The sequence below is a fragment of the Chrysochloris asiatica genome, unplaced genomic scaffold (genome assembly GCF_000296735.1).
Source record: "Chrysochloris asiatica unplaced genomic scaffold, ChrAsi1.0 scaffold00239, whole genome shotgun sequence".
Classification (NCBI taxonomy): Eukaryota; Metazoa; Chordata; class Mammalia; order Afrosoricida; family Chrysochloridae; genus Chrysochloris; species Chrysochloris asiatica.
In genome coordinates this window covers 3,949,293-3,969,241 of record NW_006408757.1, presented here as the reverse complement: position 1 = coordinate 3,969,241, position 19,949 = coordinate 3,949,293, and the positions used below count along the sequence as shown (strand labels likewise).

General features: G+C 38.7%; 1 protein-coding gene and 1 pseudogene across 2 annotated transcripts in view; one reads left to right on the top strand and one right to left on the bottom strand.

Moving 5' to 3' along the window:
- LOC102827470 (monocarboxylate transporter 8-like) overlaps positions 1-19,949 on the bottom strand; it is a 372,707-nt gene that overhangs the window by 268,272 nt on the left and 84,486 nt on the right.
- On the top strand, positions 17,966-18,531 carry LOC102826698 (annotated as a pseudogene). The gene has a single exon (XR_438785.1). The product of XR_438785.1 is annotated as a ferritin, heavy polypeptide 1 pseudogene (transcript).

Sequence of the window (19,949 nt, the reverse complement as noted above, 5' to 3'; positions counted from 1 at the left end):
AGCTCTGGTAGCATAGTGGTTATGAATTGGGCGAAAGATGAAGCTTTCTGCTTCCGTAAAGATTTACAGCCTTGGAAACCCTGTACAGGGTCACCATGAGTCGGAACCGACTACAAGGCACATAACAACAACAACATATATATATTTTTAATCAACCAAAGGGCACATTCTGCAAGCCTGGCTCCTGGCCGCCAGCACCAAGTTCCTCTCTTTCCATGAGTCTAGAGTGCTCAGAGGCTCCCTCTCTCCATGTCCTCATTTCTGCCTCCATCTCTGGTATCACGGCTTCTGTGGATAGGGTCCCACCTTCTGCTTGTACTCTTTTCCCTTGATGGTCATAGGGTCCTCTCTTCCTGGACTGTAAGATTAACTACTCCTCTAATTTTATTACAAAACTTCTTTACAGTTGTGACTGTCACAATTAGTCAAGATACAATTACTCACTATTGAATCATAAGAATCTTATCCCCATCTCTTTTCATTAGACTCATCTAGACAAGATTAAAACTATTAAGTGGGGTCTCTACTTCCTCCGCACATTCTTAAGCTAAACTCCCTCTTGAAAACTTATAAGCCAGTCACTTCATGCTTTTAAGGGGTAAGATACTTCTTAAACTTTTAACCAAAACTAAGCCCTGAGGTCGTCTTTCAGCTAAATAACATATTAGCTTAGAAAATAAAGAGTATCAATTTATAGTACTGTGCCTCTTTAAAAAATTATATGAGTCCAAATGGTCAATAATTACTTTAAAACTAAGATGAAAATGTAAGGGGGCAGGGAAATCAGATCAATGGAAACAGAACCACAAAAGAGGTAATAATTAGAATGGTCATGCATTGTGAAGAATGTAACCAGTGTCAATGGACAAGTTGAACAGAAATTGTTGAATGGGAAACTACCAAAGCATTGTATAAAATTATCACCAAAAATACAATAAATATTATTTTTAATACAAACAGAAAACAAAGTAACCTGTACAATGGTAGGATAGGGAGCTAGTACTTACCAGAGATATGTAGGAGAGACATGTAGGGGTTTGGGATAACAGTAAATTCAATAAGTACTAAAGTTATGATAAGCCACCTCATTGGAATCCTTGGAATGAATTACTACAAAATGTACATGTCAGAACAAAGAAGGAGACAGCTAGGTTTTCTTGTCTCTGGGCAGGTAGCACAGGAGGGATGCTATAGTTCTGGGTTCTATATTTTAAAACCAACTGTATCATGTTCAAAACAGAGTAGATTATACAGAAAGCTTATAAGCCTGTCTTCAGCCAATAACTGGAATACCTAAAGGGGGTTTTAGAACTTCCACAGTGAATAAGCTTCATGTGGAGTCTTTGTAGTGTAGAGGACCTTACATAGAATCCTAATCCCCATCCAGAACCTTTTAGGTGGGACATTCCCACTTGAAAGCACATGCTGACTAGCCTGGAGTAGCTAGAGGTACATAGAATACTTCTTGAAAGAAAAACCTGGAGGAAAAATCAAAAAGAAAAATGGCAGTCTGATTGGCTACTAGAAGAACAAACAAGTTGTCTGCTGGGGAGTCATCAAGGCAAGCAATCAAGTATCTTCAGGACAAATCCCGCTCCAAGACTGAAACTCAAAGGGAACACACAAGCAGGCATGTAAGCTTGCTGGCTATCACACTGGTCTACTGGTGAGTGAAAGTGGGGTAAAAGCAGCAATGAAGATATGGGCTGAGTTTGACCACATTCTATAGACTCCCATCGACCTGGAGATGAGAAATGGAAGAGGTAGGGCTGATTGATCTGAAGCATGGTAAGTCCTGAGGACTCCTAAGCCCATGGGCAAGGACTTGGCCATGGAGGGCTAGAGGTGAGAGTCAAGCATCCAGCTGATATGAAGTGAGGGAAGACGCACAAGAACACCCAAAATTATGGATAGTACACAAACTTACAGATAATACCTTACCTGAATGTCTTGATGATCAGAACTCAAATAAAAGAAAATAAAGAAATATGATAAAGGAAATAAGTGTTAATTTCTACAATGGGTGAACTTGACCTATACTTATGGATGTAGTAGCTCAAAACATGAAATAAGATGGAAGGAGGAATCTTCACATCAAGGATCAAACCTATCCTCTTTGTGCATAGGGCAGATAGGGACTGGCAGCTTAGACATTGGCTACCTAAAAAGTGGTGGTTATAAAGGCACAAAGTGGCTGGCTTACAAGTTTTCAAGAGATAATTTCGTTTCAGAGTGTGCAGGGGAAGGTAGAATCCCCACTGAATAGTTTTCATCTTGTCTAGAAGAGTCTGGTGAAAGGAGATGGAAATAAGATTCTTATGATTCAATAGTGAGTAATTGTTATCATGACTAATTGAGACTGTCACAATTGTAAAGGTAGAAGTTTTGTAGCATAAAAAGGGGATTAGTTAAATTTACATTCCAAGACCAGAGTACCCTAGAACCATCAAGGGAGAATAGCATGAGTGAAATGTGGGACACTATCCAGAGAAGCAATGACACCAGAAATGGAGGCTGAGATGATAACATCAAGAAATATAGCAGCTGAGGACTCTAGACTTATGGAAAGAGAAAGGCTGTGCCCTGGCAGTCAGGAGGCAGACTTGCAGAATGTGCCCTTTGGTTGTTTAAATTATTATATATTCTAGAGTGTTTTTTTTTTTTTTTTCTTTAAGGTTTTCATTGTGGACTGAGTGACAGTTTGCAGGGCAGATCATCAGTTTTACATTCAACAAATCATACACCTTGTTTCATTACAATGATTATAATCTCCTCCATGTACCATCAGTTAACAGTATTTCATCCTATTCATTTTAGCTCTTCTAAAAACAACAACAACAACAAAACCACTTTCTGAGTGTTTTTCTGTACATAAACAAACAAACAAACAAATTAACAAAAAAGTGCAGAGGAAATAGAAGTAAATCATTTTGAATGGTGTTGCATGGAGGGAGTTATAATCATGGCAATGAAATGAAATATGATAGGATGAGTGCAAAACTGATATTCTCCCATTAAAATATCATTCAATTCACAATTTAAAAAAAATATAGAGAGAGTAGACTATAGACTGAAGATATTTGAAACTATGCCATATGGCATTTGTGAAAGAAAACATATGCATATTTACACATCTGTGTATATATATGTGTGTGTGTAATGTTGTTGTTAGTTGCCATTGAGTCATTCCAATTCATGTTGGATCCTATGTGTGTAGACTAGAACTGCTCCAAACAGTTTCCAAGGCTGTGACTTCACAGAAGCAGAGCACCAGGCCTATACTCACATGCAGAAACAAGTCAGAATAGATCAAACAGACTAAGATGATGAACTAGTAATTGCATTGGAAGGAGAAAAGACTGTGGGATTACCAGAAAAATAATTCAGGAGAATGATATTAAGGAGTATCCAAATGCTCTACAGAAAGGTCAAGGAAAATAAGGAAAAAGTCTGAAACGCATTACAGGAACAATCAAACAAAATAAATATAGCATTGCAGACAATACAAAACCTGCAAAAAGAAGCCCAGATGATAAATACTAAATTATCAGAAAATGACAATACACTAAAAGGGCAAAGGAGTAAAACTGAAGGGATTGTAACCAGAATCCATGAGCTTGAAGAAAATTCTTTCAATATTGCTAAGATAGAAGAGCAAGCAGAAAAAAAGAGTGAAAAAATCTGAAGAAAGCCTAAGATTCATGTTGGATAGCATGAAGAGGAATAATATAAAGCTGATGGAATTCCAGAATGGGAAGAGACAAAGAAAACCACAGAAGCGATAGTTGAAGAGCTGTTGGAAGAAAATTTACTTAACATCTTGAAACATGAAAAGATAAGCATTCAAGAAGCTCAACGAACCCCAGGATGGATAGACCCTAAAAGACAATCACCAAGACATATAATAATCAAACTCACCAAAATCAAAGAAAAGAAAAGATCCTGAAAGCAGTTAGGGAAAAAAGAAGTGCTTTCTACATAGGAAAGCCAATAAAACTAAGCTCTGATTTCTCAGCAGAAACCATGCAGGTAAGAAGGCAATGAGGAGACATACACATAACTCTGAAAGAAAAAAAAAAAAAAAAAAACTGCCAACCAAGAATCATATGCCCAGTAAAGCTGTCAATGAAATATGATGGAAAAATCAGAACATTTCAGGTTAAACATAAATTAAGAGATTTTTGTACACGGCAAGCCAGCACTTCAAAACATACTAAAGGGAGTTTTTTAGAATGAGAATCACCAGAGCAGACAACAGCCAGAGATTGACATACATGGTAACACTACATGGAACTCAATCCAGAGATAGAAAAGTCCAGAACAAAACAAAATTACAAGAATGAAATTAGGGGATATTGGAAGTTAATCTATGATCAGGACCACTCCAAAGGGAAAGAAGGGAAAAGCATTATAGGAGATATCCAGATGGTGAGGAAATGAGGTAGAATTCAAGATGAAACAGACTGTTCTAAAATGAGGAATAAATTAATAAAATATAGGGCAAACTCAATGAAACTTAACACATCTCCACATCAAGTGAAGGAAAGGAAAATCCAGTAAGATTATGGAAACATTAAAACTATGAAGAAATTAACAGGAAAAAAGCACAAAATTGAACTCAGCAAAGGAAAGCATGCCATGGAGAACAAAGAAATTGCAGCACCACAAAAGAACAAGCAGCATAATAATATCAATTAATCCATACTTAGCAAAAATTACACTGAATGCCAATGGATTAAATGCACCACTCAAGAGACAGAGTAGGAAAATGGATAAGAAAACAGGATCCTTCAATATGCTGCCTACAAGACACACATTAAACACAAAGACAAAAATAGACCGAAATTTAATTTTTTTAAAATTTTAAATTAAAGAAGAAATATACAAAGCTAATTACAATAAAATATGAGCAGGAGTGGCAATATTACATTCTGATAAAATTAATGTTAAGGCAAAAACCAGCATAAGAGACAAAAAACATTATCTCATGATTGAAGTGTCAACTGAATAAGAGTACATAACCATAACAAATATCTATGAACCCAACAAAAGAGCCCCAAATTACATAAAGCAAACCCTAATAAAATCTAAGAAAGTAATAGTCAACTCTACAATAATAGTGAGATATTTTAATATGCCACTTTGTGTGTGTGTGTGTGTGTGTGTGTGCTTATCCTACAGTGCCACACCAGGATCCTTCTTGATTCCTTGTTGCTGTGAAGTGCTGGCTAGTCATTTCCGACTCATAGTGACCCTATATTGTGGTTGTTGTTGGGTGCCATTGAGTCGGTTCCAACCCACAGTGACCTTGTATGGGGTTTCTGAGGAGGGGCTGGTGAACTCGAACGGTCGACTTTGTAGTCCAGTGCATTAACCCACAGTACCACATCAGGACTCCACACATATTGGTGGTGGTTTAATACATAATTTAAATTTATGGGCTTTCCATTACTCAATATTAAAATTTGACATTTATCTGAATATCTTCAATGTAAATAAGTTATCAGATCTATGTTCATAATAATCAAGCAAACAGTCATGTCTGTGGAAGGAAATGAAAAGCACCAGTAGACATGATGTAGCACTGCAGAGCAAGACACTTGTCAGATTGTGTAATTATGGGCTTCAGGTTGATTAAATATAACAACATGAAGCAAGAAGCCCTCAAGATATGGAAAGAAACAATGTTGGTGTTGGTCATCCATGTATTCTTAAATTTCACAGGTTGAGTAAATCCTTTTATTTTATATGCAAATGTTTTTTTGTGAATTTTGTGATAGTTTACATTGGAGAACATTAGTTTTACATTCATTCTATCATCATCGTTTCATTGCCATAGTTACTATCCCATCAATGCATCATCAACCAACCAAAGGGTATACCCTGCAAGCCTGCACCACCACCACCACCACCACGGGCCTCAGCACACAGCCCCTTTCCCTCTCTGGATCTCAAGTCCCCAGCCACTCCATCACTTCACGTCATCTTCTCTGCCTCCATCTCTGGCCTCACTGCTTCTCTGGGTAGGGTCTCACTCTCTGTTTTTGTCCATTGATTGTCCCAGGGCCCTCCGCTCCTAGAATGAAAAGTTAATCACTCCCCTCTTTGCTATAAAATGTCCACCTTTACATTTCCAACCCCTCAATCAGTCCTGATAAGAATTCTTCACTATTGCAACACAAGAGACCCATCTGCATTTCATTTTATCAGCCTTTCCTAGACAGGCTGGATACTATTCACTGGAGACTCTACTTTCCATGCCATTTGGATCTAGGTTCCCTCTTGGAAGCTTGTAAGCCAGTCACTTCTTATCATTGTATCCCTCCCCCCATTTTGGGTAGCAAAGGTCCAAGTTGCCCATCCATGTCTAGTCTTTGTGTGGAGGGGGTGGGAATAATTCTTGCAGCAAGAATTTGTTTCCTCTTTTGAGCTACTGCATTTATAGGTATAGGTCAAATTTATCAAATTGTATCAGATGAGACTTTTTCCCTCTTCTTTATTCTTTGGGTTGAGTTCTGTTCATTCAGTCATTGAAGCCAGGTCAAGTGGGTATTATCTGCAAATGTGGGTGTTCTTGCGTCTGTCCGCCCTCCTCTTATCAGCTGGACATGTTGCTTTCCACTCCAGTCCTCTGTGGCTGTGTCATTGGCTCTGAGCCCATGAGTCCCCAGGTCTTGCCATGCTGCTGGCCAATCAGGTCTCCACCCGGGTTCACAGTAGTCCGCTGAATGATGTAGGTAGGGCTTAGCTCGCCACTTCATTGATGTTCTTCCCTCAATTCCCCTTATGGTTGACGTGCGTGGTCTCTAATCAGAGCGTGTATTCCCATTGTGTCTTAGTCTTGGAAGAGGATTTGCACTGAGAGGACCCAACCACTTGCCTTCATGTCTCCTGGGCAAGCAACTTGACTGTTCTTGTAGTAACAGTCGGACTGTCTTTCTTGTTTTGTATTTTTCCTGTAGGTCCTTCTTTCAAGAAGTATCATCTGGTTTTCTAGCTGCTGCAGGCTGGTCTGTTCATCCTTTCAAGTGGAAAATTTCCCATCTCTGAAGATCTGGATGTGGTTCAGGCTTCCATCTATTGTCTTTTGTAATGCAGAGGCACCTCAGGAAACCTCCTTCACTGGACACATTGTAGCCCCATTTTAGGTATTACAATCAGTTATAGGCAGAAGACGGACTTACAAACTTTCTATGGTGATATTTCTGGCTATTCCTTTCTCTCCCCCTCCAGTGTCTATTTTATAATATAATGCACAGAAAACCAAGATTCAGAAGACATCCATGCATCTTAACATTTTCCCAATTCTTTTTTCCAATTTTCTGCTTCAGTCTGAGCAAGTTTAGGTAGGTCGTGTTTTTCTAGAAATGTATGCATCTCATCCAAATTTTCAAATTTGTTGGAGTACAGATCATTGTAGTATTCTGTTATTATGCTTTTGATTTCGTTTGGTTCTGTTGTGACTTCAACTATGTGGTTTCTAATGTGATTAATTTATGTCCTCTCCCTCATTTCTTTAGTTAGTTTTTCCAATGGTTTGTCAATTTTATTAATCCTTTCAAAGAATCAGCTTCTTGTCCTGTTGATTCTTTCTATAGTTTTCTGGTTTTCCATCTCTTTTATTTCTGCTCTTAACTTTATTATAATTTCCCTTCTTTTTGTGACTGTAGGTTCTTTCTGCTGGTCTGTTTCTAATTGTTGAAGGTGCTGTGTTAATGTGTTGATTTTGGCTCTTTCCACTTTTGGGATGTGTGCTTTTATTGCAATAAATTGTTCTTTCTCTAAGTACTGCTTTCACCATGTCCCAAAGATTTTGTTATGTTGTGTTTTCATTCTCGTTTGTTTCTAGGAACTTTATGAATTCGTGTTGAATATCTTCTTTTACCCAGTCGCTTTTCAGCAGAGTGTTGTTCAGTTTCCATGTATTCGACTTTATTGTTTTGGCCTTCTTATTGTTGATTTCTAGTTTTATAGCATTGTGGTCTGAGAAGATGATCTGTAGAATTTTGATGGTTGTGAATTTATGGAGGTTTGCTTAGTGGCCTAACACATGGTCAATTCTAGAAAATGTTCCATGTGCACTGGAGAAGAATGTGTATTGTGCCATTGTTGGATAGAATGCTCTGTATACATATATGTGGTCAAGTTGGTTGATTGTGTTGTTAAGTTCCTCTGTAGCATTGTCAAGTTTCTTTCTGGTTGTTCTATCCCTTTTCGAGAGTGGTGTGTTGAAATCTTCTACTATAATTGTGGATTTATCTATTTCTTTCTTCAATTCCATTAAGGTTTGCTTCATGTATCTTGGTGCTCTTTTGTTGGGAGCATATATATTTATTATGGTTATGTTGTCTTGCTGAATTGACACTTTGATCATGAGATAGTGTCCTTCTTTGTCTCTTATGCTGGTTTTTATCTTAAAGTCTACTTTGTAGCAGATTCATGTTGCGACTGCTGCTTGTTTATTGCTTCTGTTGGCTTGGTAAATTTTTTTCCATCTTTTGACTCTTAGTCTGTTTTTGTCTTTGTGTGTAAGGTGTGTCTCTTGTTGGCAGCGTATTGATGGATCTTGTTTTCTTATCCATTCTGCCACTCTTTGTTTCTTCACTGGTGCATTCAATCCATTGACATTCAATATAATTATTGATAAGCATGAATTGATTACTGTCATTATGCTACTTTTTTGGTGTTGTTTGTTCTTTGGTTCTGCTTAACTTCTTGTATCGTGTATATGTTTTTTGAGTTGATTCTGGCCGGTTTCTGCCTAGTTTCTCTGTTCGCTTGTTCTGTTTGGGAATTTGTTTTTATGATATGTTGTGGAGTATTAACTTTCTTTGGGTTTACCTTGTAGTCTACTAACTTTTCTCTGCATTTAGGATACTCCATTGTAACCTGTAATTTACCTGGAATCCCCACCACCTGGGCTTCTATTGCTATGTTTGTCCTTTCTTTGACATTGATATGTTTATGTCCTTCAGTTGATCTCTGGGCTCCCTTGAGTTTGTTGTTGTAGTCTCGTTCTGTTCTGGACTCTGCTTTCTGTTGGCTGTGTTCCAAGTGGTGTTGCCATACCTGTCAATCTCTGTTTATCATCTGTTCTTGTTGGTTCTCCGTCCCCAGAACTCCCTTTAGGATGTTTTGGAGTGCTGGGTTGGTTTTGATAAAATACCTCAGATTCTGTTTATCTTGGAATATTTTGATTGCACCATTGTATTTGATTGGTAGTTTTGCTGGATAGATGATTCTTGGTTGACAGTTTTTTTTTTTTCTTCTTGTAAGGCTTTGTATATGTTTCCGCATTGCCTTCTTGCCTGCATGGTTTGTTCTGAATAGTCACCACTTAGTCTAATTTGCTTGGCTTTATAAGTTATATTTCTCTTCTCCCTGGCCACTTTTAGCATTCTTTCCTTGTCTTTGATTTTGGAGAGCTTGATTATGAGATGTCTTGGAGACTTTCTTTTGGGGTCTATCCTTTCTGGGGTATGTTGGGCTTCTTGAATGTTTATCTTCTCGTCTTTCAAGATGTTAGGGAAGTTTTCTTCCAGAAGCTCTTCAACTATTTACTCTGTGGATTTCTTTTGATTCTCTTGTTCCAGAATGCCAATAATTCTTACATTTTCCCTCTTTATGTTATCCAGCATGAATCTTAGACTCTTTTCGGATTATTTTATCCTTTTAGCTGCTTGTTCTTCTATCTTGGCTGAATTGAGAGATTTCTCTTCCAGTTCGCTGGTTCTGGCTTCCATCTCTTCTAGTCTGCTCCTTTCCCCTTTCAGCTTATTGTGTATTTCTGATATCTTATTATTGATCACATGGACATCTTTTTGCAGGTTTTGAATTGTTTCCAATGCTGTGTCAATCCTATTAGATTGTTCCTGCAGTACTTTCCTTACTTCTTCCTTATTTTCCTCGAACCCTTTTCAGAGTATTTGAATTTGTTTCCACATCATTCTTCTAAATTCCCTCTCAGGCATATCCAGAACCAGCTCTTCCTCCTCTATAAAGCCTTTGTCTGTCTCCATCTCATTTGCATCTGTTGCTTTCTTCTGCTTTTTAGCATCTTTTGATAATTTTTTTATTGTTTCTTCTTGGGAATGATTATTCTTATTTTATTATGTGGTTGTTGTTGTTAAGTGCCGTTGAGTCGGTTCTGACCCATAGCGACCCTGTACAGGGTTTCCGAGGCTTTTAAATCTTTATGGGAGCAGAAAGCCTCATCTTTCTCCCACGGAGCAGCTGGTAGTTTCGAACTGCTGACCTTGCAGTTCACATCCCGATTCGTAACCACTATTTTATTATAATTATTACTAATTTGATCAGGAGGTAGGATTCCCTTATTGTCTGTAATGTGAAGTAGGTATCATTAGGTCTTGTGTACGTGATGTCAAAAAGTCGTCATTCCAATCTCTCTCTCTCTGTACTGTGGGTAAACTGACTTTCCTGTTACCCACGCTAAGATCCCACATAAGGGCAGGGAGATTTTTGGGATGGGCTTATGTCAGCTCTTGCGGCTTTTTTTTTTTTTTTTTTTTTATGTTTCCCTATTACTGGAAGTGCTGCTTTCTGAATGGGCTGACTCCAGCCCCGCCCTCCAAGCTCTGCAGGGGGCGGGGGCAGTCACTGGAATGGGATCCGTGAGGGATCATGGGCGAAAGCTTTAAATGCCAGTAATTCCTCAGTATTGTGATTTTTTTAAAAAAGTGAGTTCAGAAGGTTGAAGCACTAGATTTTATGATAGTGTGAAGGCTGTGGGTTTGCTACATGGAGGTTTCTTTCGTGAGATCCCCCTCCCTTCTCACCGGAGCCTCCCCTAACTGTGTATTCTGGTTACAGCCCAGAACAGGAACTCTAATACACCACTTTTGAAGAATGACAAAACAACCATAAAGAAACTAAAAAAAGACACAGAGAAACTAAGCAACACAATCAACCAACTTGCTCTCATAGATTTATACAGAACACTCAACCAAACAACAGCACAAATGGAACATTCTCCAGTAAAGGCCATGTGTTAGGCCACAAAGCAAGTCGTAATAAATTTTAAAACATCAAAATACTGCAAAGAATATTCTCAGATCACAATGTTATAAAATTAGAAATCAACATAAGGAAGATAAATGGAGAAATTTTCATTACATGAAAATTGAATAACACCTGCTTTAAAAGCTACTGTGTAATAGAACAAATAAAAATTGAAATTAAAAATTCCTAGAAACAAATGAGAGTGAAAACCTGTGGGAAGCAGCAAAAACAGTGCTGAGTGGACAATTTATAGCAACAAATGCACACATCCAAAAAGAAGAAAGAACCCAGATGAGCACATTAACACAACATCTTCAACTATTGGGAAAAAAAAAAAAACAAAAACAGAAATAAGCCTACAGCCACCAGAAGAAAATAAATAAGAAAAATTAGAACAGAAATCAATGAGATAGAAACAGATAAAGTATAGAAAGAATCAACACGACTAGAAGCTGGTTCTTTGAAAGGATTAATGAAATTTACAAACCATTAGAAAATCAAACAAATCGGGATAAGACACTATAACATGCATAAGAAACCACATGGGTGACATCACAACAAAATCAATGGAAATAAAAAGGATAATAGCATGCTAAGAATAGTTAAACTCCAAAAGTGTGAAAATCTAGAGGAAACAGACACATTATTAGAAAAACATGACCTACCTAAATTAACACAAAGTGAATGAGAAAACTTGAACAGACCTATAACAAAAAAAGATATTGATCAGGTTATCAGAAAACTCCCAACCAAAAGAAGTCCAGGCCCTGATGGCTTTACTGGTGAATTTAACCAAACTTTCAGAGAAAATCTAGCACCAATTCTACTCAAACTATTCCAGAATATAGAAAAAGATAGAAGATTTCCCAATAAATTTTATGAGGTAAGCATAAGTCTCATACCAAAAGAAGGGAAGGACATCACTAAAAAAGAAAATTATAGATATCTTTCTTGAACATAGATGCAAAAATTCTCAACAAAATCATAGTCAATAGAATTCAACAACATATCAAAAATTAGTAATACATGATGATTGATCAAACAGGATTCATCCAGTGATGCAAGAATAGTTCAAAATGAAAAAAACCAATCATTGTAATACACCAAATAATTTAAAACAAGAAAAGAACTACATGATCATACTGAGCAATGCAGAAAAGAAATTTGACAAAATTTAATACTCATTCCTGCTAAAACACACTCAACAAAATAGGAATTGAACGGAAACACCTCAACATAATTAAGAGCATGGATGCAAAACCAACAGCCAAAATCACTGTCAATGGAAAGAAACTAAAAGCATTCCCTTCATGAACAAGAATCATGCAATGATGCCCTTTATCACCACTCCTACTCAATATTGTGTTGGAAATTCTAGCCAGAGCTATAAGGCAAATTGGCAAAGAAGAGGAAAACTATCTATTTGCATATGATATGATCCTATACACAGAAAATACCAAAGACTCAGCAAAAAATTACTAGAACTCATTGGAAGATTCAGCAAAGTGGTAAGACACAAGATCAATCTACAAAAATCAATGGGACACCTCAATACCAATAAAGAGGAGGTCTGGTAAGGTAGGGTTCTGAGTCGGGCTGCTAACCTCAAGGTCAGCAGTTCGAAACTATCAGCCAGCCCATGGGAGAATCACAGCAACTCAAAAGCAGAGAATACCAGAAGGATGTTTACCTGTGCTTTATTGACTATGCAAACGCTTTCGAATGTGTGGATCATGACAAGCTATGGACAACATTGAGAAGTATGAGTATTCCAGAACACTTAATTGTACTTTTGAGAAATCTGTACCTAGACCAAGAAGCAGTTGTTTGAACAGAACATGGGAACACTGAATGTTTTAAAATTGGGAAAGGTGTGAGACAGGGTTGTATTCTTTCGCCATACTTATTCAACCTGTATGCTGAGCAAATAATCCAAGAAGCTGGGTTCTATGAAGAAAAACGTGGCATCAGGATTGGAGGAAGACTCATTAACAACCTGCGATATGCAGATGATACAACCTTGCTTGCTGAAAGTGAAGAGGACTTGAAATATTTACTTATGAAGATCAAAGAGCACAGCCTTCCATATGGATTACATCTCAATGTCAAGAAAACAAAAATCCTTACCACTGGACCAATAAACAACATTCTTATCAATGGAGAAAAGATTGAAGTTGTCAAGGACTTCATTCTTCTTGGATCAACTATCAACACTCGCAGAAGCAGCAGTCAAGAGATCAGATGACGTATTGCATTGGGCAAATCTGCTGCACAGGACCTTTTTTTAAAGTATTGAAGAGCAGAGATGTCAGCTTGAGGACTAAGGTGTGCCTGACCCAGGCCATGGTGTTTTCAATAGCCTCATATGGATGCGAAAGCTGGACAGTGAATAAGGAAGATCATAGAATAATTGATGCCTTTTAGTTGTGGTGTTGGAGGAGAATACTGAAAGTTCCATGGACTGCCAAAAGAACCAATAGATCTGTTTTGGAAGAAGTGCAGCCAGAATGCTCCTTGGAGGCCAGGATGGCTAAGCTTCGTTTTTCATGCTTTGGACATATTGTCCGGAGGAAACAGTCGCTGGAGAAGGATGTCATGCTGGGTAAGGTGGAGGGTCAGAGAAAAAGAGGAAGACCTCTAACGAGATGGATTGGCTAGGTGGCATCATTGATGGCCTCAAGTGTGGCAGCGGTAGTGAGCTTGGCCCAGGATCGGACGTTGTTTTGTTCTGCTGTGCATGGGGTTGCTATGAGTCGGTTCCAACTCAATATGGCACCTGACAACAACAACAATAACAACATGGGAGAAAGATAAGGTTTTCTGCTCTTGTAAAAATGTAAAGCCTCAGAACCTTATGCAGGGTTGTTGTGAGTCAGAAATGACTCTATAGCACACCACTGCCAGCACCACCCTCACCCTATACTAATAAAAACAGTGCTGAAAAGGAAATTAGGAAAACAGTTCCATTTTCCATAGCCACCCAAAGGATGAAATATTTAGGAATCAATCTAACTGGAGAAACAAAAGACTTACATAAAGAAAATTACAAAACACTACTACAAGAAAACAAAAGCGATTTACAAAAATGGGAAAATATACCATGCTCATGGATAGGAAGAAATAACATTGTAAAATTTTCAATACAACATAAAGCAATCGATAGATATAATGCAATCCCAATCCAGATTCCAACAACATTCTTAAAGAGATGGAAATAGAGATCAAGATCTTTATATGGAAGGGAAACAGATCTTGGATAAACAAAGTATTGCTTAAGAAGAACAAACTGGGAGGCTTCTCACTTTCTGATTTCAAAATTTACAACACAGCCACAGTAAGTCAAAACAGCCTAGTACTGGTACAATGAAAGATACATAGATCAATGGAACAGAATTCAGAACCCAGAGGTAAATCCATTCACAGAGATTCAACTGATCTTTGACAAAAGTCCAAAACATATTAAATGGGGAAGAGATAGTCTTTTCAACAAATGGTGCAGGCAAAGCTGTAAATCGATTTGCAAAAGAATGAAACATATCATATACAAAACCCAACTGAACATGGATTAAACGCCTAAATGAAAATCCCAGAGCTATAAATATTGTTAATGAAAAAACAGGAACAAACTTAAGAGCTCTAATACATGGCATACACAGACTATCAAAAAATGCAAAAAACACACAAATAATAGAAGACAATATACACAAAATATAAATGAATGGAGTATACAAAAATTAGAAAATAATATGCATCAAAAGAGTAAAAAGGGATCTGATAAATAGGTAAAAAATATTTTGCAATGATTTATCAGACAAGGGACTAATATCTAAAATATATACAAAATTACAACACCTCTACAAGAAAAGACAAATAAGTTAATTAAATAGTTGGCACAGGACATGAACAGGTACTTGACCAAATAAGACATTCAGGCAACCAACAAACATATGAAAAAATGTTCTCAATCATTAGCCATTGCTGTTGTTTGTTGTTAAGTGCTATCGAGTTGGTTCTTACTCACAGTGATCGTTATAGAGTTTCTGAGGAGTGGCCAGTGAACTTGAACTTCCAAACTCACAGTTCAAACAGAGCTTGCAGACCAGTGCATTAGCCTGCAGCACCACACCAGGACTCCCATTAGCCATTAGAGAGATACAAATCAAACCAATGAGACATCATCTTATAACAGCATTAGCAATGAAGTTTTAAAAAAGCAGAAGACAATAAATGCTGATGAGGATGTGGAGAGACTGGGTAAAATGGTTCAACCACTCTGGAAAATGGTGTGGTGAGTCCTCTGAAAGTTGGAAATAGAAATTCCGTATGATCCAGCAAGTCCTGTACTTGGTTGTTGTTGTTGTTAGGTGCTATCTAGTCGGTACTGTCTCATAGCGATCCTATGCTCAATAGAACGAAACACTGACTGGTTCTGGGATAACCTCACAATTGTTGCCACGCTTGAGCCAATTGATGCTGCCACTGTGCCAATTCATCTCGCTGGGGGTCTTCCTCCTTTTCTCTGACCATCCATGTATCCTTCTTCAGGGACTGGTCCTTCCTGACAACATGTGCGAAGTACGAGAGACAAAGTCTGGCCATTCTGGATTCCAAGGAGTACTCTGACTGTACTTCTTCCAATACACATTTGTTTGTTCTTTTGGCAGTACTTTCAATAATCTCCTCCAACACCTTAACTCAAATGCATCAATTCTTTTATGATCTTCCTTATTCATTGTCCAACTTTCACATGCATATGAGGTTATTGAAAATACCATGACTTGGATCAGGCGCACCTTAGTCTTCAAGCTGATATCTATGTTTTTCAACACTTTTAAAAGGTCTTGTGCAGCATATTTGCCTAATGCAATACGTTGTTTGATTTCTTGGCTGCTGCTTCCATGAGCGTTGATGGTTGATTCAAGAAAAATGAAGTTTTTGACAACTTCAATCTTTTCTCCATTGAAAATAATGTTCTTTATTGGTCCAGTGGTGAGGATTTTTGTTTCCTTTACATTGAGATGCAATCCATACCAAAGGCTATGGTCTTTGATATTTATCAGTAAGTATTGTCAGTCCTCTTCACTTTCAGCAAGCAATGTTCATCATCTATATATTGCAGGTTGTTAATGAGTCTTCCTCCAATCCCGTTGCCTCATTTTTCTTCATATAACGCAGCTTCTCAGATTATTTTTTCAGCATATTGGTTAAATAAGTACGGTGAAAGAATACAGCTCTGTTGCACTCTTTTCCTAATTGTAAAACATTCAGTGTTCCCATGTTCTGTTTAAACAACTGCCTCTTGGTCTATGTACAGCTTCTATATGAGTACAATTAAGTGTTCAGGAATACTCATACTTCACAATATTGTTCATAGCTTGTCATGATACACACAATCGAAGGCCTTTGTGTAGTCAATAAAGCACAGGTAACATCTTTCTGGTATTCTCTGGTTTCAGCCAAGATCCATCTGACGTCAGCAATCATATCCCTTGTTCCATATCCTCTTCTGAATCCGGCTTTAACCTCTGGAAATTTTCTGTCAATGTATGGTTCCAGCCATTTCTGTATTACCTTGAGTAAAACTTTACTCACCTATCCACAAAATACATGAGCCAGATTATGAGTAGATATATGCACACCAATGCTCACCACAATAGTATTTACAACCTAAGTGCCCATCAGTGGAAGAATTAATAAATAAACTTTGGTACATACACACAATGGGATACCATGCTACCTTGAAAAATAACGATGAAGATGCAAAACACCCATGACATGGATGAATCTTGAGGACATAATGCTGAGTGAAATTAGTGAATCAGAAAAGGACAAATATTGCATAAGATCATTACTATAAAAGCTTAAGACAAGATTTCCATACTAAAAGAAAAATCATTTGATGGTTACTAGGGGTGGGAGGGAGGGGACAGTATTTCACAGGTTAGGGGATAGAAACATGATATCTCCAGTAATGGAGCAATATACAAGGAGAGGAAGACAACACACAAGAATGTGGAGGGGGTAGCTGAATAAGGAAAATAGGGGAAGCCTTAGGGAGGTATGCATGGGCTAAATGGGATAAAAGTAAATAATGATGTGCACACAACCTTGGAACAGGGTTCTGTAATGCAGGGATCCAAACTTAATCTGAATGGATAAAGGAGGGGAAAGAATTTTAATGTTCTTGACTATCATGTCGATATTTGTTTCCCCTGACTACTAGTGTAAAATAGACATTTAAGTGGGATAGAAAGGAATATTGGGAGATATAATTACAGAAACCTTATAAGAATGTCTTCATCTTATAACTGTTTGGGTTAGATAAAGGAGGTTCTAGAATTTTCCCAGGGAAATAAGCTTCTTGTTAAGCATTTGAGTATGAAGCCTTAGGTAGAATCCTTAGCCTCACCTAGAACTTTCTTAGGTGGGTTATTCCCACTTGAAAACACATGCAGACACAACTTGCAACCTGGAATGACTGGAAGAACAGAAGATATTTCTTGAAAGAAAGACCAGCAGAGAGAGAGAGAGAGAAAAGCACTGTTTGGCTGTTGCAAGAACAAGTAAGCTGTTCGCCTGGGAGCCATCAAGGCAAGAAAAATCAGCCTATCAGGATAAACCACCTTCTAAGAATGAAACTCAAAGGGAACACAAGAAAAGTCTTGTATGCTCACTGGTGACCACTCTGGATGAATCATGAGTAGAAGTGGGAGAAATGCAACAGTGAAGACCTTGGCCAAGTTTGGCCATGGTCCATAGACATTCGTTGACTTTGAGATGAGAAAGAGAAGAGGAAGCATACATTATTCACAGAGTCGCCACGGTCTCCTGCTTCAACAGTGATCCCTCAGTTGGCCGCTCCCAATCACCCTCCACCACCTCCAGCCAGCTGCGCCCTAGGAAGCTCTAAGGTCCCCACCGCTCCAGCACAGCGCCGCCACTCCTCTCCTCCACCTCCGTCATGACGACTGTATCCCCCTCACAGGTGCGCCAGAACTACAATCAGGACTCAGAGACTGCCATCAACCTCCAGATCGACCTGGAGCTCTACGCCTCCTACATCTACCTGTCCATGTCTTACTACTTTGACCGCGACGATGTGGCTTTGAAGAAATTTGCCAAATATTTTCTGCACCAATCTCATGAGGAGCAGGAACATGCTGAGAATCTGATGAAGCTGCAGAACCAACGAGGTGGTCGAATCTTCCTGCAGGATATCAAGAAACCAGACTGGGATGACTGGGAGAGTAGACTGAATGCAATGGAGTGCTGCTGTACTTGGAAAAAAATGTGAATCAGTCACTACTGGAACTGCACAAACTGGCCACTGACAAGAATGACTCCCATTTGTGTGACTTCATTGAAATGCGCTACCTGGACAAGCAGATGAAATCCATCAAAGAATTGGGTGACCATATAACTAACTTGCACAAGATGGAGACCCTGGATTCTGGCCGGTCAGAGTATCTCTTTGACAAGCACACTCTGGGAGACAGCAATGGAGAGAGCTGAGCTTTAGCCTAACTTCTCCATGGCCACAGGTGTGACTTCCTGCGCCACCAAGGCAACCACATGTATGTTTGGTTTACCTTTACATTTTCTTCAAAATGTACCAAAACCTCCTACTTCAGTTCTTTCATTTGTATCATTCCTTCAGACAAAGTAATTTTTTTTCTTGAATGTTTTATTGTGAATTATGTGATAGTTTACATGGGAGAACATTATTTTTATATTCATTCTATCGTATATCATCTCATTGTCAGGGTTACAATCTCCTCCATGCATCATCAACCAACCAAAGGGTATACCCTGCAAGCCTGCCCCCCATTCCCCCCCGGTCTTCAGCACACAGTCCCTCTCCCTCTCTGGATCTAAAGTACCCAGCTGCTTCATCTCTCCATGTCATCTTCTCTGCCTCCATCTCAGGCATAACTGCTTCTCTGGGTAGGGTCCCGATCTCTGCTCTTCTCTGTTGATGGTCCTAGGGACCTCCACTCCTAGACTGGAAAGTTAATCACTCCCTTCCTTGCTATAATATGTCTACCTTTACATTTCCAACCCTCACAATCAGTCCTGATAACAATTATTCACTATTGTATAACAAGAGACCCGTCTGCATTTCATTTCACCAGCCCTGCCTAGACAGTTTGGATATTACTCACTGGAGATTTTATCTTCCTCCAGGCCCTCTGGATCAAGGTTCCCTCTTGAAAGCTTGCTAGCCAGTCACTTCTTGCCTTTGTAGCCCCCCACCCCATTTTGGGTAGCCAATGTCCAAGTTGCCCATCCCTGTTTACTCTGTGTGTGGAGGGGGTGGGAATGATTCTTGCTATAAGGATTTGTTCCGTCTTTTGAGCTACTGCATCCATAGGTGTAGGTCAAGTTAATTAAATTGTATCAGAATACTTTTTTTTTCCTATTCTTTCTTCTTCTGGTTGAGCTCTGGTCATCCAGGCATTGAAGCCAGGTCAAATGAGTATTATCTGCAAGTGTGGATATTCTGAGTATATCCTCTCTTCTTATCAGCTGGACACTTTACTCTCAACACTAGTCCTCTGTGGCTATGTCACTGGCTCTGGGGCCAAGAGTCCCCAGGTCTTGCCACACTGCTGGCCAACCAGGTCTTCACTCCGGTTCACAGAAGTCTATTGAACATTGTAGGGCTTAGCTCCCCGCTTCATTGCTGTTTTTCACTCACTTCCCCTTATCGTTGACCAGCATGGTCACCAATCAGAGCATGTATTCCCATTGGAATACAGTCTTGGAAGGGGGTTTGCACTGAGGGGACCCAACCACTTGCCTTGATGTTTCCTGGGCAAATTGCTTCTTCTTGTAGTAACACTCGGTCTGCCTATGTTGTTTTATATTTTTCCTGTAGGTCTTTCTTTCAAGAAGTATCTTCTGTTCTTCTAGCCACTCCAGGTTGGTCT